Source organism: Haliaeetus albicilla, chromosome Z, assembly GCF_947461875.1.
Source record: "Haliaeetus albicilla chromosome Z, bHalAlb1.1, whole genome shotgun sequence".
Lineage (NCBI taxonomy): Eukaryota > Metazoa > Chordata > Aves > Accipitriformes > Accipitridae > Haliaeetus > Haliaeetus albicilla.
Window position 1 is genome coordinate 18,310,447 of NC_091516.1, and position 27,977 is coordinate 18,338,423.

At 38.0% G+C, this 27,977-nt stretch overlaps 1 protein-coding gene across 6 annotated transcripts in view; it reads left to right on the forward strand.

Annotated features, from left to right (window-relative positions):
* The first annotated feature begins 520 nt into the window (after window positions 1-520).
* The window catches only part of JAK2 (Janus kinase 2), an 86,129-nt gene continuing 58,672 nt past the window's right edge, over window positions 521-27,977 (forward strand). Inside the window, exon 1 of one of the 6 annotated variants that reach the window (XM_069777572.1) lies at window positions 521-708. The gene's annotated coding sequence lies outside the window, so the exon portion shown is untranslated. Of the gene's footprint in view, window positions 709-20,192; window positions 20,471-22,222; window positions 22,361-26,120; window positions 26,482-27,977 lie in introns of those variants that run through there. The other 5 variants (XM_069777575.1, XM_069777569.1, XM_069777573.1 and 2 more) reach the window with 5 other exon arrangements.

Genomic DNA, 27,977 nt, shown 5'->3' on the forward strand with positions numbered 1-27,977 from the left:
TACTATTGATATTATTTATTCCTAAAATTCTTTTCTTACTGAGATTTACTCTTGTACTTGAGAAGCTAATTATTTATGTAATGTTAGAACACTTGCCTTCTGTTTCTGTTTCTTTTTGTTTTATATTGCTTTTTAAATTCCATGTTGATGCCTCTATTACCAAATTAAGATGAGCTAAAATATTAGGCTGTTTTCTTGATTATTTAAGATTAGTTCAAAAGGGTAAAGAAGAATTTTTAAGAAATCTCAAATTGTTAAGCAAAATATCTGTGTCTTAATTGTTTTCCTCTGAGAAATATATCTGTTCAGAAGCAGTAAGTGTGCATGTATTAGCTCTATGGTGTTATTAGTTGAAACTATCTTTGCTCATCTCATTGGTTCAAAAGCCAATATAAATTCTCATCCAATACTTAATTTGTTATAATCTCTTATAATGAATTTAAATGATTATCTATTGTTTGGTGCAGTATCTTTCTCATCTTGACATAATTTCCTGTTACTTACTGATCCTTTAGAGAAAGAAACAAGGCAAACAAAAATGATGGACAAACTTGTGCTGTCAGGGAAATAAGACAGGAAATCATCCTCCCTGATAGCACACAAAGGAGAAGGAAGAGAGGCTAAGGGAACAAGAACAGTATAAAAGCATCCCTGGCTAAAACATACATGATGCAGCAACAGACTTAAATGGACTTGTAGACTGGTTTGGTAAGCTTACACAGCAGATGGTAGAAAAAGTAAAAGTTTTTTTAAATTGTAAACGTGGACTTTCTAATATGAATGGTGCTGCACCACACACAAGATAACTGTTTGAAACCTATGAATAAAAAAAGACAGTCTCTGTCAAAGACACTGTGGGGAGAGCATAATATATCCTTACTCTTCTGAATGGTTATGTTTCCTGTGCTGTAAGAAAAGGAATTTTCTTCTTTTCCCACAACAGGAAAAACATTGTTGCTTTCCTTCCTCCCAGTAGTGAAGCAGGAGGTGAGTTTGCAGGCAGAAGCAGGAGCTCAATAGGATTCTGGAAATAAAATGGCTTAAAGTAAGGAGGGAGCAAGTATGTAAACAGCTTTGTCTCTTCATTCCTCCAGATCCCTCTCTGTTCTTTACCTTCTTACCATCTCTTTACTCTTCTTTTTCAGAACTTTACTGTCATGTTCAGTCACATCTCTCCTATTGTGGCTTTGTTGCTTTCTCACATTGCTTTCTCCAGTCCCATTAATAAAAGAGCTATTAGCTGTGCTGTTGTTCTCAGAGTCAAGTTTTTAAGTCAAGGTTTTAAGATTGCTGCCTGATCTTGACAGTAGTCAAGGTCTGACCTACTTGGAACGAGACTTCAGGGCCCAGATCCAGCCAAGTATTTCGTCTTTCAGTTTACATTGGTGAAACAACCTTTTGTCTTTCTGGATCCATTGTCGTTCTCAGATTTGCTAGAGCAAACTCCCCAGTCAAGTTTTGAGTGCCTCTGGATGGGAAAATGAGAATAAAATAAAATAACCAAAAAAGCACATTACATAAAAGAAATACTAAGATCAGAAACTGTATGCCAAATATAGTTATATTTGCAAGCTGGGCTAAACTGTATCAAAATTGTCTGGGAGGCTGGAAAATTGATTTTCAAGTGGAGGAGAACTGTTGCTGGTTTTGAAGAGGAAATTAGTTTTGATTTGTTAATGGAAGAAACAAATTGCTTGTGAAAAACAGATTGTGAGAAGACTCAGTTCTGTTAGCCTCAGTGAGCAAGGGTGTGGTATTGTGATTAGAATTTATTTTGAAGTGTGGGGAATAAGAAGAATCAATATTTGTCTGTAAGGAAAAGAGACTGGCGGGTATCTTGGCAGTAGACTGCGCAAGAACTGATGTTTAGTCTGAAATACAGGGATAATGGGAGGAAGTCAAAATGTATTATGAATGAGGGGAAAAAAAAACCCCAGATGACAGATGGGTAAAAAGGTGCAAGAAAGTGTGGGTTCATGAGTGGTTCTGTACTGGAAATGCAATCAGTGCAAGTCCTTAGATGTGTCTTTTTAACCTTAATTGTTAATGTACATGTTTAATTATTCCAGCAGTTACAGCTGTTGGAAAGTACTGTGTTTTCAGATTTCAGTGAAGCTGATGTGTTGAGAATGGAGAAGTCCTTTCTTGTGATAAGACTTTGGAAAATTTTCTTTTGTAACCTCTGTATAGACAATTGATCTAGAAAAAGATTGATGCTGGCAGGCTTTTAGGGCTGCTGTTTATGCTGTGCTCAAGTGTCTTGCTCACTTTTTATTTACCATAAGGGCTATATATGTGAGCATTAAAGAATCCATAATTTGAACTAAAATTATCTCTAAAAAAATGAGGGTTTATTTCCCCAGCAAATGCCGTATCTACCATGCGTGCATGCACACATTTCTTGCTTATTTTTCACCAATAGCTTTTTAGTTTCTTAACGGTGGAATGAGCAGAAATACGTATTTCAGATTGTGGTCCTTTCCTCATTTAGACTGTGTGGTGGAACAAAGTAGCAGTTTAACCTTTTTGTTTTATCACATCTCTTACTGTCACAGATGGTGTACAGGATTAGTTTTGCAATCGTAATTTGTGATCTCTCCTTTCCTGTTTGTTCCTACATACTTTTATTTCCTTCTCTTTTATCTGTGTAATGGGTGCGGTCCTTTTGAAGGCATAATTAAAATACCAGATCACAGTACTAATGATGGTTAGTGAATTGCTACATAAGACTAGAATTGTTTAAGTTACTCAAACAATTTCATACTCATAAATACATAATTGTACATGCAATCTTTACCATAAAATGTTATACAATTTTGACATTTTTTATGAGGGAGTCTTTAGTAGAGTATCATTGCATGCATAAATATGCATTTATAACTCTAGATAAAATTATAACATTCAACTGTTCTATGGAACATGGGGGTTAATATAGGTCATGATTAGAAAATTTCACATGCTTTCAAAATTCAGTTAGGGCACTGCAAATGTATTACTAATGCTACTGTTTCTGCTAGTTTCAAAACATTTGAAAAGTATTCTTGTTTAGCAAGTAGATCATCAAAATGCTACTGTTAGACTAGTTCATACAGTCTGGCTTTAGCAAATCTCATTATATGATTACAGCCATACTTAAAGTGTTAAATGGTGTGTACAAGTAATGAAAGAAATGGCAGGTCAGCCGTGGATTACAGACTGTATGTGGGAGTGTCTGTTAATTTGTCTTTCTTTTCGTTTTTGCCCTTGTAACCTGGAAATCCTGGTTGAGTAAAGAATGTCATGTTTACTATCAAGACTGCTAGGATAATTAAACTATTTATTTGGAACAAATGTGTGACATCTAGGCTCAATAACAGTAACACATCATTTGACATATGCAATTGTGTGTTTCTTTCACACAAAAAGTAGAAGATGAAAAAAACCTCTGATTTTTAGCTCACTAATAGTACTGGAATGAATGAAAGTAACACTGTAATTTAAACTTGATCATGGTTTGTTAGAAATGAAGTAATTTGCAGCACAGGAGCAAGAGAAATTTGGCAACGCTACCCTTAATGATAGCATACAAATGCGTTTTCTAGAACCTTTTTCTAGATACATTTTCCATATATATTTCTAGGGTTTATATAAATTTCTAAGTTAACTTGTTTCCCCATTAGAAGTCAGTCTGTGAGTGCAGCCTGTTTGCAGGTAATCCCATCTTGTAAAGTTCAGTGGTCACATAAGTAGCCTGATCAATAATTTATACTTTAATGGATTATTTCTAATTTGACAGCCGTTACACAAGAAGACATTGCAGATTATCAACTCTGAAAGCAACTTGTATGCTCTTGAGTGATAACAAAACGAAATACTAGGGAGAGCTGGCTTTTTTGTCTTCTACAGAAAGGGAAAAAAACCCAAACCCAAACCTCTCAACGAGGCAGAACGAGTTCCTTTCAGGAATCCTGCTGGTAGGAAAGGAAGGAGGAAATGGGAAATGGAGAATGCCCAAAATAAACAAAGGAAAAGGAATTTCAAGTGGAGAACTTTTACAAAATACAGAATAGAGCAGGGGTATAGATTAAATAGGAAAGAACAGAAGAGGGTGTGGGGTTTCTTTTTTTCCCCCCTCTCTATTTTCCCTCCTTTTTCTTTCTTCTGTCTTTGAGGGTAGGGAGAGGATTATGATGTATAAAAGAGAAGGGAAGAACATAAAACCAGAGGAAAAGAGTTGAAAGGGATTTAGCTGCCAATATAATTATAGTACTGCTAGACTGGAGACTTGGCTTGAGAAGTATTTTGAGGCTTTGCAGGCCCAGTATAGGCGATATATTTACATTTGTGTGGTAAAGGGAGAAATACTTAGTAACTTGACTGAGTCGTGCTACCACATTGGAAAAGCTCCTGAAATGAAGGGCTATTAAAGGGGCTTTTCAGCAGCTGAGCAAAGGCAATACAGAAAGGACTGATTGGAGAGGAACTGCAGCTCTAGGAAGACAATTGAACTACGTATGGGACAGCTTTGGATTTGTAGAAGGAAAAAGATGTAATGACGTTTCAGCTGTTTTGGCCGTAGTGGAAAATACACTTGTTTCAATGAGCACGTTGTCCATTCACCAGGATCTGGGCACTGGCATGTGAGGCCTCTGTCTAGCTGTACCTCCCATATTAATGGTGTGATAGACGTTTCCCAACCAGTATGTCAGTTAGTTACAAACACATAAAAGCAGAGTATAAAGGAGAATAACAGCACAAGTGTTTACTGGTTTTGCTTGCTTATAGAGTAGAATTGCTAGTGAGGTGGGGTAGACAGCATTAAGGGGAGGAGGTTTGGGAAGGCTGGGATGAGAAGGTGTGTGGAAGCTTAGTGTCACTGTTGCCAACACTTCCTACAAACAAGTCTGATGAACAAGAGGAATGAGGCTCTTGAGCAGAAAGCACTGAGAGGGATGAAAAAAGAGAAAGGGTTAAGTTTGGAGTACTGACATGTTCTTCGATGTCCGGGGCCTAGCAGGCAGGTAAGGCCATGCTACTGCAGCTGTTCCTGAAGGGCTGGCTCCATAAGATGGGGTTTTCCGTGCTGCCGGGAGCCTGTTGGTTGAGTCGAAGGACAACCGAATTAACTGGAGTGGAGTAACATAGACGGAGAAGGCTAGAAGGTTTGTATTCGTCATTGTTTTATTTGTAAGTAGTACTGCTGCTGCGGTGATAAGGGGTGGGCATTAAGCTGGCAAAATCCTTGTGCCCATAACAGCATTGTTATAGTAGCTGAAGGAATTCAAAGAAATACTGTTTTAGGGATACATACAGGTGGCTTTCATCAAGGCACTGATTCTGTTATTTGGTTGTATTCAGTATAAAATAAGGTCCATAAAATGTTTAGAACGAAAGAACAATCATAACTGCATATATGATTACAGCCCTTGAAGCAGACAGATTTTATGTGTCTTTAAAGAGGATCTGCAACCAGTTCATATTTCTTTGTTCCTGTACATTTAAAAATAACCAAACACCACTATTCAAAAGGTTCAGTATTATCATTAGAAACCTAGCTTCTGATATTTACCTAGTTTAAAGTACCCAGCTCTTTCAGGACTCAGATTAAAAAATGCATTATATTAATATACAAAACCAACAAGTAAACATGTTAGACACCTTAATCTGACTGAGCTGCAGCTTGTTTAATTTGATTTCTAGTTTTTTTGCTGTCAGGATTCAAATATTGTTTCACTGCTTTGGCTTTCAGCCAAAGCCTCATGAAATCCACAAAATTAATTTGAATGCTTCTCCATTTTCATTTTGAGCTATGTGAATGTGATAAACAAAAATATTTGAGTAATACGTGACTCAGCTAGTAGCTGAATAAATCTAAGCAGGTTTTATGTAACAAGTTTACTTTTTAATTAAGGTTGATTTCTAAGTTACTGCTGAGGTAATTAAAAAGTGGTTGCTCTAGAGAGAAGAGAAGATACAGCATTTGGGAGGCAACCACCAAGTAGTACATTTAGCACCCACTGGACTTGTTACTTTGAGAACATTTCTGTGTAGGAGGTCCTGTTGTTTCTTATTAAATCCTTGATGTTCTTGGTGTAAGTTTAACAAGCTTCCATGTCCCATATCTTTCTTGCAATGTAAATTAAGTGTTGGGAAGACGTATGGGAAAACTCCCATACCAATTTCCACTTCACTTGAACCTTTTAAATGTAACAGAGGGTTAGGGGCAGGACGGCAGAGAGAGGACCGCACAAAGCAGGTTATAGTCCTTGCTTGTATTTATTGGCAGACCAGATTGCAGAGAGAGACAAATATTTCATTGTAGTTGCAAAGGGAAGAAATTATTTAATCTCCAAACATTTTACAGTTAGGAACATCTTTTCCTCACTAAAATGGTTCTCCTCTGAAATTATTTCATTTTGTTGTCAAATTGAGAGTACTTATTTGCTGGCTGATGTAACCATCCCATGGCCTGTCCTGTCGCAAAGGGTGTTTTTGAATTCTGTTCTACTTTTATCTAGAATCCAGAAAGGTACTGTGCATTTTCAGGAATTGGTCTATGTCTCTACATTAACTTTTTTTTTATTATATACAGATTGAATTTGCTGGTCATTGAAGTTAGTGGACTAAAATACAAGTTTCCGTCATATAGTCTAGCGAAGTATATTGTAGAGTACTATGAAACATCCTTCAAGTTTGAGGAAAGGGCTTGTCTCATTGTAAAGTTTGGTCTGCACTGCTGGAAAAAGAAAAAAAAATTAAATCTTGTTAGCTCAAAGAAAGTTTAAAACTGAACCAGCCACTTTGTGTTTGGTTTTGTTGCATAGCAATGTTCCTACATAAGAGAAGAATTTTGGGTTACTGTTCCTTCTCATGCAGGTCTTGCAATTGTTTCACAGACTTTCGTGAGTCAGAAGCTGCTCCAGCAATTTCAGTGATTGCGTCAAATATGTACAACTTCAACAGTGACAACAAATGTTTATAAATGACAGTTTTATTCTTTGATATAGTCTTGAATTTTTGCAATTGTTAAGAATTTTAATATTTGTAATTTATTATCTATCTAGTCTTCAAACTAGAATAATATTAAATAAATGTCACTCCTGCAGGGACTACAGAACTGTATTCCTATTTGGGATTTCAGCCAGGTGATATGTAAAGGTAAAATTGTCTCCACCCTTAACGACTAGGTCCCTTTTATATATATATATAAATTTTTATATATAAAGTATATAAGTAAAATGGAATGTGCATAATGCTGTATGTGTATATATACAAAGAAGACATAACCTGTTCCATATATATGGGTGGTGCTTATAAGATATTTTTACTGCTGAATTATATTGAAAATTTGTATTGAATTCATTCTCACTATGCCAGTAGTTATTATAACTACTACTTTTCAGGGCACACTTAGTTGTTTTCTAGGTGTAGCCTGCAGTTTTCTTGGGTATCTAACTTTGCATTTGTATCATTAAAATATATTTCTTTTGAAAGAAGGTTTTATTTGAAAGGGCAGTCATTTTGTCTGATTGCTATTCCGGTTCAGAGCTTCTTAGTACTAGATTAACATTGGCATGCTGGAACAAGTCCAGTGAAGGACCGCCAAAGATGAGTAGGGCTGGAGTACATGATGTATGAGGGCCTAAGAGAACTGTGTGTTTCCATTTGGAGAAGTCTGAGGAGACATCTGTTTGTTGTCTCCAGCTACCTGAAGGGAGTTTGTAAAGAATATGGAACTGGATTTTTTTTTTTTTTTGAAGGTACATGGTGTTTGGATGAGAGACAACAGACACATGTGAAAACATGGGAAATTTTTGTTAGGTATTAAGGAAAGTTTTTTTTCAGCAGGAGGGGGGTCAAACACTGGAACAAGCTGTTCAGGGAGGTTGTGAAATATGCATCTTTGAAGATGGTAAAAACTTCACTAGACGTCATAATTTGACCCTGCTTTGAGCAGGGGTATTGGACTAAATGACCACCATAGGTCCTTTCCAACTATATTAGGCTATCATTTCTTATTATTAATTATAATTTATATCAGTGTTGTCACTTTCACCTGTAATAGTTGTGACTTTTGGTTTTGTTGCTATATGAAAACAATGTATCGTTTCATACCAAAGAAAATGTTTGTTTGAATTGCACCTGTGTGTAAATAATCATAACCCCAGGGTAAACAATCCTGCTTGGTTTTGATTCCCTGTTGATAATTACTTGGAGACTCTAATTAGTATGTATAGCAACCTCTCTAAAGTATGTTTTTCACTTGTTTCTTGAAGTGGAACATAATGGGTTACTAAGTTGAAATACTTGCAAAAGGTTGCTGAACCTGTACAGATATTTTTGGTTAAGAGTCTGACTATGAAAGAAGTATGCTCATGGCCTTTTTCCTGTATGAAATCTTTTCTTTTCAGATTTTCCTTGAGTCTCTTTCTAAGCGAATGTAAGTTTCCGGTCATGAACCAGCTTTTTCTTAACTCTGCTGGTTTTCCTGTAGTTTAGAGAAACTTTGATTTTCAGTGTTGCGTTCACTGAGGATACAGCTCCCTGTCAGTGTATGTCAGTGTTAGACTGGGGCATGTTCCCATACATTTCTCTGCACCTGTGCTAGCAGTCCTGGGTCTGTGGAGTGAAAAAATGCAGAGAACTGATCCTGCTGAAAACTTGTAGTCCTAACTGGAATTGGTTTACTGAATGTTGTCAGTACAAATAGAAGTGCTGACGTAAGGGAGCAAGTAGGAGTACGAGATGAAAGTGAGAGTAGGACTTTAGTGTTGCAGATCTTCACAGGTTTAAGCTAGTGTGAAACTACTCTCCTCCAAGAAGAAATTAGGATGCATTAACCTTCATATTTGAGACTCTTTTTTTTATTAGTAAATTTGGTACTAGAGTTACTTAATAGTTAAATAATTAGAGTAATATTATGTTTTTGTAATGATAAAATAGGAGTGTGGCTGGTTTTGTAGGCATTCAAAATCAGTTGAGCTCCTTGTTCAACTCAAAACGTAACTGTGTCTTGCAGGTAAATTTGCAAGTAAATGCACTTGGTTCACTGGATTTTTATTTCTGTGACATGTTTATACAGTAAGTATCTCTCAAAGAAATGTGTAGTTTTATTAAACCCTTTAAACTAGGAGAAAAAGCACGCTAGTATGGGTCTTGCTGCCATTGTTAATTTTGTTTGTGTTGGTCTGTGATTAATGTCAGCTCTTGGCTGCTGCTGTTCTAGATAGTTCTGTAATTTGAGTTGGAAATAATGGATATCCAAAGCCAACATACCTAATTCTTTTAGTGATGAAATACTTATATTTAAGTATACTTTCTTCTATTTCAAAATTTCTCTGCTTTTTCGTGGGGTTTAAATGGTTAAATGGATCTGTTTATGTACTGAAAAGCTAGCATGTAGAATTATTAATCAGGAACACAACCTGAAAGATAGACAATATAAGGTAAAGTTCCTTTGGACTTCATAAATTACACGTTGATCCCCCATGCGTTCAAAAGATTTTGTTTGAAGTTGCAATAATGATAAAGCTCGCCCCACCCCCCCACCCCCCCAGCTTCCATGGCTTTGCCAACAGCTCACTTAAATAAGTACTGTAAATTGTGTTGATATTTTCAAGAACGCCACTTTTATATAAGAACTTTTTCAGAACTCCAACTCTTCAGAACTGTCTGCATTCTTCCCATACGTTAACAAGATGCCTAGCATTTGTATGAGAATTGAATGAAGGTGGGTTTGTGGATTCAATTTTCTTGTGGTCTGTCAATTTTTGTGTGTACCACATAGGTATACCTAATATCCCTACCTTACATTATTAATTGAATGCTTCCCCTACTGCTGTTGCAGTCAGTCTGTGTTGTCTAGTGCCCTATTTGAGATGCAGGCTTTCCAGTTCATGCGGCTCTCTCTGCTGGTCAACATATATAATCAGCTATGCCTTAATAAAAGCACAACCAGGATTTTCCCTTTAGTATATGCTTGTCTTTTCCTACTTAAGGGTCAGGAGGCATCGCTGACGAAGATCAGCTGCCTCCCTCTTCAGGTCCTTTCAAGATCTCTGAATACTTAAGTTGTATAATTCTACCTCACCCCATGTTGTGTTCCAGTGTGAGTCATTGTCCTTGCCAAATGGATTTGAAGTCCTGCCTAATCTTGCTGCCATGTTCTGTGTCTTCCCTTGAGAGGGAAATGGCCTGCTTTCTTTTCCTTTCTTGTCCTGTTTCCCCAGTTACTTTAGTATCGAGTTGTTATTTTATAATGGCTTGTCTTATGTGATGCAAGGACTGCTCATGGTAGGTATTTTCTTCATGTCCAAACAGATCTGTCAGATGTGCTGCTTTGAGTTTGATTTCATTACTTGGAAGTTGAATTGTTGAGTGGATGATAACGTTTCTGTGTCTTCTAAGTTAGCTAAGTTACTGTGATTCTCTTTCCCTTTTGGGTCACAGAAAAAGCAGATTGCCTAGTCAGTAGGATGGCAGAAAACAACTGTAGAAAGTGGCAAGAAAAGATGGAGAGAGGAGACATTAGAAGAGAAAGAGGAAATTATATGGAAATTAGGAATTATGTGGGATCTTTTTTTTTTTTCCTCAAATGATTATCTCCAACTTAATGTTAGAACTCAAGTATCTTCTGGTCTGATGATTTTCATGTTTAAAGCCAGAGTGATTTTCAGAATTGTCAGACATGCCTAATGCCCATCAAAATCAATTACTCTTTTGAGTGATTTTTATATTTTAATTCAGCTAAGTGCATCCTTGTAAACCTCTGAAAACATGGCAGAAGTTGGCCAGAACATTAAGCTGTCCAAATCTGTGCCATACAATTGACAAGATAGATGAATATCCATCTGGAATATGAATCTAGCAGATAACTGTCACCTGTCTGTATATTCCTACAAAAGGTGCTCCTAAGATATTTTTTTTTCTTCCCACCAACCTACCCCAGTGATGATTTCAATACAAAGCCATCTTTATCCTGAGTCTAATACTAGTTTTGGGTGAGAAGTGAACACTGAATTAATCTGATAGTGGTGACAGAGGCCTGGAGTCTTGTGGGTATAAAAAAACCCTATAATACTCGCTATGTTTTTCTCTTTTAGGATAATACCACATATGATTTATAAGAATCTGCTCCCTTTTCTACATCATCATTATTATAAAGGCAGATGATGAAAATCAGTTCAGTCCCATTCCATGTGCTTCATTGTGCGTTTTTGTATATTTCAGGTTACTTTAATTTGAATTGTAAGCTTAGTTTGCCTAATGCTGTAATACTTCTGTTGAAGATGAAAAAGTTCAATCTACTTTGCAAATTAGAAGTACCCCAATAGAAGTGCATCAGCTCTTACTTTTCCCTGTCTTCATTCTTTGTAAGGAGGAAAACAGATACATTTTGGAAACTTAGTAGTGCTCAGATTTGTGTTACTGGTCTCAAAAGACCAGTAATCATCATCTGCCTTAGACATTAGAACTGAATGTTTCATGGAGTTGAAGCTTTCTTGTTTCAACTGCATGAAAGAAAAAAAAAAAAGGCATGGTTGGTAGGAACTGAAATATTGTCAAGGTGCTGTAGAAGTAAATGACACGTATCAATTCATATCTGTTTGGAACAAAAATAAGTGCTAGTCATCTTAAATGTTGACATAAAAATGTCCAGTTCATCTTGGTGTTAGCATTTATCACTTAGCAGGAAAACATCTTTGTAAAGTCAAGTAAGAGAATAGATTGATTTATATGTGATTCATCCACCGATCTGTTGTGACACTCAAACCTAAGACTTAACAAATATACTTACCTGGGAGAAAACAGTAACTCTCAAGTTACTGCTCTCAAGCAGTTGTATCTGTCCTACAGGACTTCCCTGAGCCTATTAAGTAGTCTTAATTGTGCAGTATTTTCCTTGTAATGTATTTTTCTAGGTATAGTCAATGTTTGTCCAACTTCTCAAAAACTCTAAACTTGGCTGGGGACTCTGCTGCAGAGGCGATACACAAATGCTGAACAGAAAAATTGGCCTAGACTCTACAGGCAAGATGGTATACAGCAAATGCAGCCAGATGGGGAGAAAGGGCGAGGAGCCAATAATGGCCAAGTTGGCAGGCAGCACTTCAACATCTTTTTAGGTTTTTTTCTCTTACTTTTTTTGGGGGGTAGGTGTCAGAATCTTAAGATGGAAACTGAATGCAAATGCATCACTGGTATGATGAATGTTTGTATTGGGTTTATTAGGTAAACCCAATACAATGTTTTATGGAGAGTGCCTCTTGGCAAGAGAAGCAGTATGCAAGAGTTTTATTTCAAACAATAATTGGGACAGGGAGACTGGGTTTTTGCATTGGTCTGGTGGGGAATGAATAGGAAACAGAAACTGCCTGTGAAGATGAAAGAGTAGAACAAGAGGAAAGAATGGGCAAGGTCAGAAAATGGAATGGAATTAGTGGAAATACAGAAATCAAAGGATGGGATCAGACAGACATGTCAGTTTGTGACATCATCAAGTAGAAGAAAAGTAGTAGAAGGAAAAAATCGGTGAGAAGGGCACAGAGGTGAGGCCATTTAGTAGTTTGTTCGCCCTGGGAAGAAATCGAGACAGGAAGGAGCAGAAGCAGGAGAATGGAGTCTGAAATGCAAGTTAAAGCAGCATGGGTTTCAGTTATGCTGGAGAGAATGTCCTTTTCCTAGTAAAATCACAATGCTAGAGAAGAATCATATGTTCTGGAAATTCAGGCTGATGAATTGCAAGGTAGTCCTCAGCTTGAGTGGAAAAAGAAGCTCATGATGATGCTGAAGTGAGGTAAGAGAAAGAGTGAGAGCACCTGGGAGAATGGGCGGAATGGAGGGGGCAGAAATAAAGGGGTAAGTGGAGAGATTCAGTAATCATGTGAGTAGACTGAGAAAAGAACAGAAAGTAAATCAAATGAGAAGTGGCCAGTGCTGATGGAGAGAAGTTGCAGAATGGGTGGAAGGTGGAATTGTGAGGCTGAACATTGTAGACAAGAGATGCATTATCAGAGAGCAGTGTATTGTTTAATGGTGGTCCTTTGGCTAACTGTGAGAATTAATACCTCCTTTGGCTCAGTAGGAGATCAGGCAAAGACAGGAACACAGCAAAAGCTAACCAAGGGTGACAAGTTGAGGTTTTCTGAGCTGTTAGGAGTGCTAGAGAGACGTGTTTGTTTAGGGTTGAGGGTGTATCAATAAGGAATTGAAATGAGTGGAACCTGAGGAGGAGGAAGGATGTGCATTACAGTAGGTACTAAGAGTAGGGCATAGGGCATTGTACAGAAGCATAAAAACCTCTTCTCCCTACAGTGATGAGCCCAACAGAATGTTAATTCAGTTTGTTTGTATTAACAGTTAGAAATGATTGTATTAACAATTTTGCAAAGAAAAAAAAAGCATGGTTGGTAGGAACTGAAATATTGTCAAGGTGCTGTAGAAGTAAATGACACGTATCAATTCATATCTGTTTGGAACAAAAATAAGTGCTAGTCATCTTAAATGTTGACATAAAAATGTCCAGTTCATCTTGGTGTTAGCATTTATCACTTAGCAGGAAAACATCTTTGTAAAGTCAAGTAAGAGAATAGATTGATTTATATGTGATTCATCCACCGATCTGTTGTGACACTCAAACCTAAGACTTAACAAATATACTTACCTGGGAGAAAATGGTAAGTCTCGAGTAATTGGGAACATTTAGATATTCACTGTAGTCATGGTGTGATTAGGCAGTACAAATTAATTTAATCCATCATCTGGCAACGTGAAAATGAATTAACTTACTTGAATTTTCTCAAAAATACACTGAAGGTTTTTTCTTCTTTTAAAAGATTTTGTATGGTATAACCAGATGATGTATAATAGTACTGATCAGTCACTTTTTCACTCAGAACTGACTTAAGAAAATGAAATGCAGTGGTCGCTTTCTTCCCTTGTGCACTATGCCAACTGGGTTTTTGGGGGGGGGGGGGGGGGGGGTTTGGTTTGTTTTTTTTTTTTACTTAACCAGCTGCCAGTATCTTTCTTCTGCCAAGCAGTTAAAGCTCTTTCCTTGTTACACGTTGCTGGTCTTGATCAGTGCCTGAAACACTGCTGTAGGCTTTTGGCAGTGACATGGGAATGATGCTGCTGGGAAAAGGATTAAAGATACAAGGTAATGTGGTGTTAGAGTAAAATGTATGGGGAAAGAATAATGAGTGAAACTCTCAAATAAAACACCTTTGACATAGAAAGTCTGACTGTTCTAAAATCGGGAAAGAAGGAAAGGAGTATAATGTGTGAAGGCAATCCCTGCAAATGGTTTAATACCATTCTGTCTTAATCACAGGTAAAAGATTTTCTGAAGATAGACGAATACAAGAAGTCTTGAATGTGATATTAACAAGGACTACAGTAGTTGTGCTATAAAGAGCCTGATCAACAAACAAGCACTTGTTCTACCTCTTTTCAGGTGTTGTTTGTAAAGAACACAAAGATGATTTTGTACTCATCCTGGCTTAAGATGTTTGTAAATCTCAAATCACTGGGAAAGTACTGTTGTAAGCTTGTCCTATTCCTGAGCTCTTTCCTGGGCCTTCATTCTTGGCCACTGTTAGAAGAGCTAGATGTGCCTTTGGATTGATCCTGTATGCCTGTTCTGAAGCAAGCGAACAAGCAAATGTCTTGAAAAAAACATAGAGGGAGAGAATTAACTCTCAAAATCATGTTCTTCTGTTGTATTTATTCTGCACCTAAACTACTTGTAACAGAATTGTTCTGTGGGCAGTTAAAAAGCAAAACTAGTTTGAAATCATACAAATGTGCTGAACACTGAGGCTGGCTGAGGAAAGACCTCTAGCTTTTGGTCTTACGGGTGACTGAAACGTGCTCACTGAATCTCTGCCAGTAAGCAAAAAGTGCATTTAGAGCAGAATGCTCAGGAAAGCAAAAGGTGACTAAGTATATGGAGTAAGCTTTATATGCATTAGGTCAAAACCACTCCAAAACTGCTATAAAGAAATAAAAGAACCTTAATTGCTGTAACTAATTTCTCTAGAGATTCTTCAAAACAGGGATTGGATTTACTGGTGTCAGAATGGTTGTATAGCAGTTTGAGGAACAGGAGGAATGAATGCTTCATATAGTTGAAGGAAATGGAAGTGATAGGCTAATGAAGAACTGTTTCATAACTAGTGAGTGTAAAGAATTGAGTCTTTCTTTCATTGTTCATCAGTTATCATGGAGTGTAGGTGTTCATCCTTCGCTGGAGGAGTAAAAGTAGCACCTTGGACTATGAGGATCAAGAGACATTAAGGACGAAAGAATGGGGCTCATTTTGGAAGGAAGCAACTATTTAGGAGTTGAGCTTTTGAATCAAGAAAGATACCTGTTCTGAGTCTTCAATGGCTGTAGTGGAAAATGCATGCAACGTGATAGCTTTGTGATGATGTGTCTGTCCAAAAAATATGGCCTGTGTTTGTTATCTTTGTTGCTAAGTTCACATACTTGAAAATTACATGGCCGTAAGCACTAATTAATTTCTTTCAGACTGTCTATGCTAGTATAAAGTATCAGTCTATAAGAGTTTTTGTCGAAAGCTGTTGTATTGTCTGGTATGTCTGCAGTGGCCACCGGGCTTCAAGCAGCCGCTCTGAGCAACATCCAAAGAAGTATTAAATAGTAATATAGGAATTTACTGGGCATCACTCTGCCTGTTTCTTCTCCTGTACAGTAGTAGACAGTTGAATCTGGGCAGTAGTCAGTAAGAAATTCACATCTTGTACTGGTGGTAGAAGGGAAATTAAATTTTTCAAGCTTATCACATTGGTAGTCTAGGGAAACTGTAATAATCACAAAATCATTTGTGATGAACTGTATCCTGCTGTGATACCTACTGATTGTAAAACTGATACTTTACTGATCATAAAACCTACGTACTATGAATTAAAAAACCCCACACTAGTCTTGCAATTTAGGCAAATGCTTGAAGTAAAAAAGCAGTTATCTTTAATTTGAATTCTTTCCAAAGGCTGAACAAAATAACTACTTGAAAGGCAGGTCCTGTCTCTAATTTTCCATAAATCCATCATATATATTATGATAATGGTTTGTAAAGCAGCTGAGGGAAGCAGTTGTACCACAAGTGCATTTAATTAACTTTGACAGCTGGTTCAGTGAATAGATAAAACATACACCATCCACTGTGGGAGGGTTGCTGTGTGTTGTATATTGTACAACCTCTCTCAAACCTAAATGAACAGGGCAGCTGAGGAATCAGGCAGTAGAAAGACCAATGTTAACTTAGCGTTGACAGGTTGAGGATCAGCTAATTGTGTTGCCCTTGCTTTTAGTGCTTCTGAACATCTAGGTTTCTTACTCCTTAATCTGTACTTGGACCTCTTCAGCTTCTGTATGGTTGCAAAGCCTTCAGACTGTATTACAAAAACAAGGTGTGTTGCAGGGGGAAGCCCTGTGGCAAGTAACCAGGAAATGACAATGCTTCAAAAGCTGTCTGGGAGCTGATTGTCCATCAAGACCACCAGTGAGTAGAGCACTGAAATGCATTGTACTGATTGCATGTCTGTTTGGCTAGAGAAGAAATTGGCTGACGTTGTATTTTATATATCTTTACAAAAATATATGTAGAATCACTGGAATAGTTGGCACAACTTGCTGAAGCCTGTTCATATTTCGGCTGGCTGTGTTAAAAGCTCTGTGGAAAACTAGGTAATTTCTTGTGTCCAGGAAGAGGCAAAACCAATGTATCTGAGCAGACATTTGCATAGACTGCCCAAGAAAAATTTGAAGAGCTGTGAAATCCACGCATGTGAGCTGGTAGATTGTGGAGAACCATTTCTTCAGTTCTGTTTTGTATGCACTTGGGAGACAGCCAGATGCTTATAATCATTTGTAGTTTGGCTTATTGTATGTTCCAGGTGATAAGAAAATAACACAGCTACTTCCCTGTTCTGCTTGAGAGTGGCAGATCACAGAGTACCTGGCTGGAACCACAGGGGTTAGAGCAGCTTTGTTCTTCAGGAGGAGTGTGTTGCTACAAGTATTAACTGTTCTGGTTTCTTTCAGTAAGACTAGCTGGGTCTGTAACAGGTAATGTTTGTCAATAGTTTGAGACTCTAAACATTTTTTATTCTTTCATTAGGAATATGTGTAGCATGTCCTCTTGTGCCATGCTGGTTCAAGTTTATTGAGGAATATCAGTCACTTTTACTGGTATTTTTGCATACTGCACAAACGATGAGAAGTTTCAAAAGATGATTTGGACATCTGTGTTAACATGGTCTTGCTAAAGTGCTCTACTGAAAGACTCCTTAAGCCTTCTTTTTTTTCCTCCCACGAATCACCCCTGATGGATTCCCCCCCCCCCCCCCCCAAAGATCTTTTCTCCCACCTCTCATTTTCTGTCTGTTTAAAATATGTTTTTATAGATTTCATTTATTCTGCCTTCTTAAGCAAAAAGGTCTGGAAATGTCAGCAACGGGAGGGTGGCACTTGTAATTTTAATGCTCAAAGGCATTAGCTGCACTTCTGATGCTCAAAGGCATTAGCTGCCTTTGAGGTGTCTCCCATTTACTCCCCATGTTTAAAGAGGAAGAAATGACTGAAATCCTTGGCTTAAAGATCCTAATCACCACCCCCTGAGGCTCCATGTCATGGTTTAACCCCAGCCAGCAACTAAGCATGACACAGTCACTCGCTCACTCCCCACCCCCGCAGTGGGATGGGGGAGAGAACTGGGGGCGGGGGGGGGGGGGGGTAAAACTCGTGGGTTGAGATAATGACAGTTTAATAGGACAGAAAAGGCAGGGAAAATACTACTACTAGAATATTCAAAACAAGTGAGGCAAAATACAATTGTTCACCACCAGCTGACTGACACCCAACCAATCCCTGAGCCGCGGTGCCCCTCCCGACTCCCCCCAGTTTATATACTGGGCATGATGTAATATGGTATGGAATAGCCCTTTGGCTCATTTGGGTCAGCTGTCCTGGCTGTGTCCCCTCCCAGTTTCTTGTGCACTCCCAGCCTCCGCTGGCAGGGAAGTATGAAAAGCTGGAAAGTCCTTGACTTAGTATAAAAACTGCTTAGCAACAACTAAAACATCAGCGTGTTATCAACATTATTCTCATGCTAAACCCAAAACACAGCACTATACCAGCTACTAGGAAGAAAATTAACTTTATTCCAGCCTAAACCAGGACACTCGGCAATGGGATCAAATCCTCTTCCATCAGTTTTTTCCAGCAGTCTAAAGGAATAACTAAATGTTGCTTGGAGAGCAATGGAAGAACAAAAGAAATATTTGATAAGGATTAAAGTAATACTTTCTCTTCCCTCCAAAAAGGGGGGGGGGGGGGAGGAAGCACCCAACCACCTGTGGTATATTTTTAACAGCAGCTATTCCTGCTTCTTATTTCTGCTTACATGTAGCTATGATTTGGACACCATGGGAATGGAAAATTAATGAATTTGTTACCCTGTGGTATGGGATGTGATCCTTGCCGTATGTTCTCCAGTATCTGATTTGGTAGCATGGGGGTGCTGGGCAGACTCACAGAACCTAAAGGAACTGGGAAAGGACAGTCCTTGGTGGGGAGTCACATAGACTTGGTTTACTGGGGTGAGTCTGGGACCTGATTAGGAGACACCATATCTGCCGGAGATGGGAGGGGAATGAGAGCGTCCTATATACTCATTTCTTACAAGATAAGAATGTAGAGGTACAGGAGATAAAGTAAGGACAAACATCTACCCTTTTCCTAGTTTTCTTGATTTCTGTCCCACGTATGACTCAGTGTGCTGTCTCCACCTTCCACTTGAACTGAGGCTCCTGCTTTTACTTCACTCCTTTCCTATCGTGGACTATCTCACTGCTCTGGTGTCTGTCTTTGCCCTTCAGCAAATAATCGCTATGAGAAGGTATTTTCTTCCCAGGAGTAGTTTAAACTTCTTCCCAAGTTTTCATTTGTACTCAATTACATTTCCAAAGGCTAAAAAAACCAGAATGCTTTGGCAGAAGTTGATTGTGGCAGGATGCCTTAATTTCCTTCCTCTTTTTGGATTTTTCTAGGATCAAATGAAGTCCAGGCTTTTGGTCTTGTTCAGTACTTAACTATGTATTTTCCTGTACCTACTAAGATCAAACAGGTTCCAACCTGCTAGGTTTTTTTCATTTGCCTGTGCATAATCATCTGTTTCACCTTGTGTGTATTACAGTTATGCCTTCCTAGCAATCCACTAACTTTTAATTCGTTTAAAACAATTATAATTAGTTTTAAACAAGGCAGAGTAGATGCTAAGTGACTGAGATTATTTCAGTTAAAATTTGAACCTGGTTCTGTACCAGTTGTGGGTGGGAGGTGAGAGGAGAATTTCTCTCTTTTAGAGAAGCTTGATGGGGGGGGGGGGGGGGGGGAATAGGGATGGGGAAAGGGGAAAAGCAGCTGTGTTTTGAGATCTTTGGGGTCAGAGTTGGCATACTTATCTGTGCTTTTGACCTAATAACACATTCCAGACTTGAGGACTATTAAAGCAACATCTGTGTTTTAGAGTAAGGGATTCTTAAATCTTTGTAGAAGATCTCGCATTCTGCTGTAACGGTCAGTTTGTGATAACTGTCATTCTGTCCTCTTTTCTCTCTTGATTCTTTCTTTTTTTTCTGCCCAAAGATTTGCTTGTTTTTCCTGTTTCCCACTTTTTCTTCTTTCTGGCAGAGACTGTGTACAACACCTAAAATGAGCTGAAGTCTTCAGGTGTGACTCAGATGCTGTGCATACATTGTTTAGAAGGACATAGTCTGAGAGGGATAATTTGGCTTTTGGAAGTTTCTGCATTAGATGAGGTGGAATCCTTCACCAGAGGATGAACCCTTCCATTACAGTCTCACTGTCAACAAAAGCATGTGGCTGGTAAAAGGAAGCACAAGGGAAGACTCAGTTATGCTCTACCACTTCTTAGATTATTTTGGTTTTAGGGGAGTCTCTAACATCCTTTATTGATTATGAGTCATCAAACTACCTTAGCGTCTTTTCTCAAAAAGAAACTGCTATACCATGTCTTGCAATTCTGACTGTGTCTGTCTGAAGTGACTGGCAAGATCTGTCACAGTTTATACTATGTCTACATGTGGTCACGGTGACGTATGCTGCTTATGCCAGTAGGTTGATGAGGTCAAGTGTTAAATGGTGATACTGTCTATGAACAGTTTTCAGGGGAGTGGGAGGGGAAGCATCTGCTAAATGAGATAAGCTTCACTTATTTTAGAACCCATGAGTCCTGAATGGGGATGGAAGAATAACAAGAGCCCATTTCTGTGAACTTGTTTTATTTACTGCTGGGAATAATGCAGAGGCATTAAGTCTACAGAGTAATGGCATTTAGCCTGGATCAGTACCACAGAGCCACTAAGAATCCTGTTTCTGTTGAAGGCATGAGGGATATCTTGGTCACCTATGAGGTACTGAACAATACAGCCACAGGCTTTGATAGGTATGTTCATAGTAGTGTCACAGTTGTTACCTAATTCTCTTTTTACTGAACTCTGAAGAGTAATTGAGAGTGGAAATCTTGACCAGTTTGCAGAATCATTGCGTTACTTTGAGACATTAAATATATTGCACCCATGTCTTTTCCTCTTAATGCCTTTTTTTTTTTTCCCCTTTGGTGGGGTTTGTTTTTTTCTTACACATGCCCTTTGTATTGAACTCTGTGTTCAGGAGAGTTTCTTTTTTCTTTCCCCTGCCTGAGGTTTGCCCTGTGTACTAAAACTGAAAAATGAAACTGACACACTGTGTATGGTAAGAGTTGTGGTAAGGGTTGAATTTTAAAATGGATTTCCTTTTGCAATGTTTAAGCAGTTTGGAGATTTCAACAGCACTTCCTTTATGGTGTTACTTAATTTTTCAGCTATTTACCTTCCTTGAAAGGAATTAGGAGGTAGTCCTTTCTTTACAATGAAATTTGTTCTATTAATTATTTTGTGAAACAAAGAATTGTGTTTGTATCTCATCTACTAGTGGCTTACATCATGAACTTAAATGCAGATAGTTTAGACCCTTGTACTTTTGTTACATCTGGAAAATAAGAAAGGTGACATTGTTTTATGTAAAGCACCCTAATACTGAAGTGCAATGCAAACTGAAAATATGAAGATTGCTATGTATAGTTATGGGGTTGTGCAAATAGGTAAAGATTGCCTAGAATAGTGGAAGTAACCTGATGGCACTGAGGCTGAGTTTGTTGCTGACAGAAGCATGCTCTGTCTTCTACAGCAAAGCTGCATTGTGGGGTTTCGTTTTTAAATAAATTTGATACCAAAGAATGCCATCAGAGATCTAAAAAATTAAGGCCATGGTCTGGCTTGTCCTGTTATTTGGGTGGGTTTTTTTACATTTTCTTTTTGTCTCTGTGCCAGCCAGTGGGATGTAGTTGCACTGTGAGCTTATTTGCTTTAACAAAATGAAACTCAACTCAGTCATTATTTGATGAATTGGCAGACAAATACAATGGTGTTTAGTTTGGATCTATGTGTGGGTGGACTATTTCTTGCATGTACTAGTGGTCAAAGTTACTATGTATCAATTAAGAAAAAAAAATCTATTTAAAAGATGGTTTCCTGGTAGGTGAGCAGGTGTGGCAAACACTTAAGGGCAGGAGGCACTAGAGGGATATCCATTTATAGGTACCAGTATCTATAAATGCCTGGTCAGAAGTGGTCCATTCAGATATTTTTAATTCCTTCTTAGGATTTTTAATTAGATATAGTTTGCTAATTGCAATATACCTTTAACAAATCCAGTAACTAACAGTATTAATAGTAATTTGTAGTTTGTTAGGGTCTATCTTCAGGAGCTCAAAGAATGCGTGAAGAGAGGAGAGACCATGGTCAGTTTTAAACTTCTTGTTGATTTCAGTGGGTCTCAGCAATCTGTCTTATTCTTGAAAATGTATGTGCAAAAACCTCTTAGAGTGACTAGTTCAGTTGGAGACATGTCTTACTCAGTGTAGTTCACAAGTTCCAATAAAACTTGGCTGTAATACACTGTATTTCACTTGTATTCTAGACTTAGCTCCAGCTTATCTAATTAGACATAATTGTGTTCAATGAAATAAAAAGTGTCAAAGAGACAGCAGTATCTTTAACAGGTCTTTTGGGGGGGGCTAGCTGGGTTTTTCATTTGTATCACATGGTTTGTTTTTGTCATCTCTTCATAGGCTACATGTTAAGTAGTGTGGAATACTGAACCTTTTCCTGTTTTGCCTTGGGAAGGGGTTCTTCAGGTCCATGAAAGTCTACTCCTTTGCAGTAGCTTGTTCCAAACCCTGGCAGAGAGGTCTGAAATTCTTAGTCTGGCAAAGCTGAGGTGAAGCTGCAAATAAGTATGTATAATATGCTGAAAAGTTCTGTAGAAAACTGAAGTGGTTTGCGAGTCTGAGACTGATCTAGGAAAAAGCCCATCTTGTTCTGTTATTTAGAGACTAGAGTATCCTAAATTTTGAACGGATCACCTTAGGTAGATTTGAGTTTTCCATCCAAAAGTGGGTGGGAAAATACCACCTTTAGGCAAGATTAAACCAGTATGATTTCTGCCTTGGAGTGGGGTCTAGCAGGAAGAACCAATGTATCTTGGTTCGCATTACTGAGTGGGTACATCTGCAGAACTTTCTTTAGAGTAGTGGGAACTCACCCGAGATTGAAATGTAGATGAAAGCCCTAGACTTAAGGGCTCAGAGGCAAAGCTTGTGTTGGAATTTGACTTATGTACTGAGACACTTGAGTGTTTTAAATTTTTTCTAGTTTTTTGTCATCAGGTAGACTTTTAAGAATAGTTGAATAATTGTTCAGTGGGGAATTTTGTAACATAACTTTTTTATAAACAACTTATCAGTCTAAAAATCCTGTCATGCTCTAAGTGTTGCATCTGTATTTTATAATGCCTTCTCATAAAGGAACTGATAATAGCACAATCTATAGCAGCGCATTTTGAAATCCAGAAAAGAACACTGTATCTTACCTCATCTTCTATATATTATAGACCAGTTACATTTTGGCTTTCCTTCACCACCAAGTTCAGTAACAGGGGTTTATCTAAAGCCTATTTTGCAACAGTGCATCTACTCTTGATGTTTTAAAATCAAGACATACAGAATCTACTGCCTTCTTGACTGTTTGTTCCAGTAGTTTGATACTCTAGTTTCTGAGAGAGAGAAAAAATGTTGTATTTGAAATAGGTATTTATTCTACAGCCATTGTATCCCCTATTTAAATCATTATTTACTTTTCCATTATGTGGTTTTTCTTGAATCCATGTCAAGTAGTCTGCCAGAGCTTTTTGATCTGTTGGGGCACAATTCTCACACTCTTGCTTTCTGCAATTTCCTTATGCTTTTTCAGGATGTAATATCAAGAATCATAAAGTTGTGTGTCATTCTTATTTCAGAACTTGGGGAAATATGCAATATGAATATAGGGAGCTCCTTGTTGAGTGTATCTTAATTGGGAATATTTTCTTTCTCTGAAAAGTAAAGTGTACAATTGAATTGCATAATCATATTCAAAACAGTTCTGTAAGTACTGGACATATAGGATGATAATTTGACTCTTCTCCAGTGGTGGTGGGGAAGCATGAGTCTGTCTCTCCCTTTTTCTTTTTTTTTTTTAAATGAAAACACAGAATATTTGAAATGTTACATTGTGAAGATACGGTTGTCTTAACTAAACTTTTCTTTTTCTCTGTCATTTTCATTAGAGTTTTGCAGAATCTCCACTAATAGTACATTTTATGATGAACCTTTGTTTACTTTCAGAGCCCTGGGTTTTTTGGCTTCCATTTTTTTCTGACAATCTGTGTTTACAGAGATAACGTGATCTTGGCAAAGCATGTAGTGCTGTATCTTTGCAAAAGCTGGCTGGTATTTCAGATAGGGAACAAGTGGAGAGCTCTCAGGCCATAGATGATTAAGGAAGCATTAAGTAAACTATCAAGCAAGTACATTTTCCTGAATTATAAAGATAAAATGTCAACATTGCTATCGTAATTATTCAACAATATGAAGCATTAAAATAGGGTTTAAAAAAAGAATGTATTACTTTTTTAAAAATACTCCAGCCCTTCTATCAAAGAACAACAGAAATTGCAATGTTTATGTATACAGTAATTGAACTCTAAATCATTATTTGATAGGCTTGTGAATGCATTTATATACTTACGGTTTTCAGAGTATTTGTATTTAATTAAACTTTCATTTACAGAAATCACCTGATTTCAAATATTTCTGTGGCACTGTCTCACAGGATTGTTGTTTGGCTGTCTTGGAGGGTCTTTTTTGTGTTTTGTTGTATTGCATTATGTGACCAGGCCCTGCTTCTGTAAGGATTTGTAGATGTGATTTAGTTCATGCACAATGCCCATTTGTAGCTTTGTTGAATCTGTATAGGATCTAAGTTGGGGGGCAAAGAGGGAAGTGTTGTGGTTTTGGGGTAGTTTTTTTGTTTGTTTTTTGGGGGTTTATTTGTTTTGTTTTTTAAGGCAGGTTTTTTATTAGCTGATTTAGATCTTCAGGTACTAATCTTGCCTAGGGTTTTAGCTGCTCCTGCAATACCAAAGAAAACTTAAATAAAAATGTAAGACAACTTCTGTAGTTTGCATTATATGGAATTACATGTTCTACGAACAAATGTAATTCAAAGTTAAGCACTTCTAAATAATATTAGTGTTCCAGGTTTCTGTAACTGATGTGTCATTGTAAAGAGCTAGCTTTGTTTCCTCCATAAAGCTTTAAGCACTTTTCCAAAGCTGTGGGGGAGCTGGAAACAACACCAAAATCCCCTAGAAACCCCTGCACCTTGAGGGAATTCGTACATGAAATTTGCATCAGGTCTGGCCTATGATATACAATTTCTAAACCGAAGTTGAAAAAGGAGGGTAGGCTGAAGATGAAGAGAGTCTTTCTGGAGAGTCCAAAGGAGCCACTGGCATCTATTGCTCTTGGCTGTTCAGTAGAGATTGCTGATTCACTCTGACTTAAATGTTATCCTGTTTACATGCTGACAGTTACTTCTGCAAAGGGCTAATTTGCTGAAGCACAAGTTATCCCACCCTTACTTCTGGGATAGAAGTAAGGGGATAACTTCATTCATGGAAATGTTTTCACATTTTTGATGACTGTCTCAGATTTACTAGTCTCTCCATCCCCCACATTTTTTACTGAAAAATGTTACAGGAGGTAAGGTCATGCATGTTTTGTCATGCAACATATCCAATGTTCTTGTCCAAAACTACTTTACCCTTTGCTTTTGTCAGGTAAAACTGGGAGAGAAAGAACCCACAACAGTGGGAGCAGCAGAGAGCAGAGAGACATCTTATGAATATAATATTGTGAAGAACGTAGTGGATCTCTTCTTGTTTTGTCTTTTTGTAGGCAGAAAAGGTGGCTGGGATTGTGATCATACTCTCCATGGTACTTAGCCTGTGTAGTAAAGCGTAGAAGTGTAATTTTAATCTCTAAAGGTAGAGATTTAGAATTTTGACAGAGAAGAGTAGTCTCTCGGTCATGATATTCTGGTTGTTGAAACTGGAAATGCCTTTTCATCTAGAACTATACAGCAAAGAGGCATAGCAATACTGTTCTGTGCAATTATTTCTCAGTATACATAAGGTGACTGCAAATTTCCTTTATCTGCCTTTGAATAACAGTTTTTTCTTAAGCTATTCTGATACTTGGCCACTAATCAGGGTCTTTCTATACTTCATTTTGTCCCCCATTTTTTTGTTGCTACTAAATTCAAGCTGTGTTGGAAGAGAGTAAGCCACAAAATAAAAGTGGCTTAACTGGTGGAGGAGAAAGGTTTTTAAAAGTTGTTTTCACACTTTTGTCTTTACTTCGTCTCTTCCTTCTTTTGTGTACTTCCTATTTGCCTACAGGAGGCTGGCAGTGTTACTGCCCTTCCCCCCACTACAAATCTTCTGCTTCTGGTTCACAGGGAGAAAATTCTAGCTCTTCAGCCCTCTTGAGTTACTGCGCACAGTCTAAACACACATGACAGTTACTGTAGAGGCAGTAGTTTTACTAACCTCTAAGGAGGGAAGTTGCCAGACTGGGGAAGTGAGATAAGAGGGCAAGAAAAGGGAGATGACAGCATTCAGAGGGAAAGTCCAAAAGAGTTTAACTTTTTAAAATCCAGGTCTTGGGAAGAGCTTCCTGAACAACCGCAAGCTGGGCAATTTATCCTAACAGCTAATGGCAACTGGAAAGAGTTATGGCTGGTTTTCCTCACAGAAATGTTTGCTGTGTGAAACCCTTTATCTTCTGAGAAGGAGGAGAACCTTGCATTTTCTACCAGGATATAACTCTGCTTGATGAAACTGTTGCATTGTTACTTGCCTAGAAAATACATTTTTTTCTAGACTCTGAGCTCCAGAGCACTCCCGGAGTTGGAGAGGATAAAGAACTTTGTCGAAGGTTTCACGCCCTTCAGAAGTGCCAAAGTGCAACAAGTGGTGGGTCTTGGCTGTTCTTTCTTCCACAGTTAAGCTGTTGAGAGCAGATATTTACCTGAGCAATTCCTGCCTGCTACAGGAAAAAGGACAGGTCCTTGGAGGCTGAGAGCAGAGTAACAGTTTTAAAGCCTTTTCCATTGCAATAGGGCTGGTGTCTGCTGTGCCGCTGTTCAGCGCTCTCAGGCAGCAACATGAAATGTGTATGACTTCTGATAGCTTAGTGTAGCCTGCTTGGTTCTTGACAGCATCTGCTGCTAAACTGGCATCTGTTATGCAACTGTTGATGCTGTTCTTTCGCCACGCAGTACTGTAGCAACAACTGTTGGTTCGTGTTTTGACAAATCCCTCTTCAATTATGACACTGGGAATTGCATTTGGAAAAGGATAGCTTGCTTTCTTCAAAAGTGTTTTCCAGCATCACCTCCCCACAATCTCAATCTTGCAGTGTGTAAGAAAGCCAAGCAATTTGACAGGCTGCTTTGCTGCTGTTGTGCTTTTTGCTTTTGTTTGCACTTTCAATATTTATTTTAACTTGTGAGTGTACCTATAACTGTCATATTAGTTCTCTAGAGGGCATTGAAGGGTTTTTCCCTTAGATAGTGTTTTCAACAAAAATGCCTTTTAATAGAAAAAAAAAATTCTCTTTTAGTGGTGAGTTGGAATATTTTTTCCACTTTGAAATGTGGTGGGTTTTTTTAACCTATTCTTATTGTCTCCTAATTTCTTGGTAATTCACTGGTAGTTGTTTTTACATAGAAGCCAGTGCTTTGATTGTTCAATGTAGGACAGTAGTTCTCCATTTTTTTGTAACCAATCCTCAGAAACACTTTTTACTTTTGAGTTAATTTGCTCCATCCACACAGGAGCATTGGCAATTCCTTTTTTATGTCTTCTTGAAAGAAGTCAAAGAATCAATTAAGGAAGACCTATGCTCTACTAATTAACCCTTAGTTTATGGTCTGAGCTATTAAACAGAGTTCAGTTTTTAGTGCAGTTCACAAAACGAAGTCTAGTATGATGTGACAGACTTGTGAAAATATCACTTAGTCCTAATTTTGCTGTTGTCATCTTTTATTGCATCACTTTAGAAGAATTTAAGAGATGTGTAAGGGAATAATGGGAAATTGGTGACATTTTTTACATATTTCATGCAAAAGGCCTTTCTGACCTATTGTGGTTACTTTTCCTATGTCCTCTGTGCAGATAATGGTGGCTCTGAATGGACTAAGGATCCTCAGATGCCACTGTCTCTGGAGATAGTCTTTGCCAAAACAATTGGGCAACCCTTTGAATTGCTTCGAAATTTTCTGATGAAATAGTCTTTTGCTGAAATTTATCAGCATGGTGAAATTGAAATGTTTTGCAGATATGGACTGACTTTTGCCAAAGTTCTGATGGAACCTAAGCAAAGCTGTTGCTTGTGGGCAGGTCTTTGATTTGATTGCTTTTTTGGTAACTCGCCTACTTCACAGGTTACTGTAATGCTGAGGCTTCTT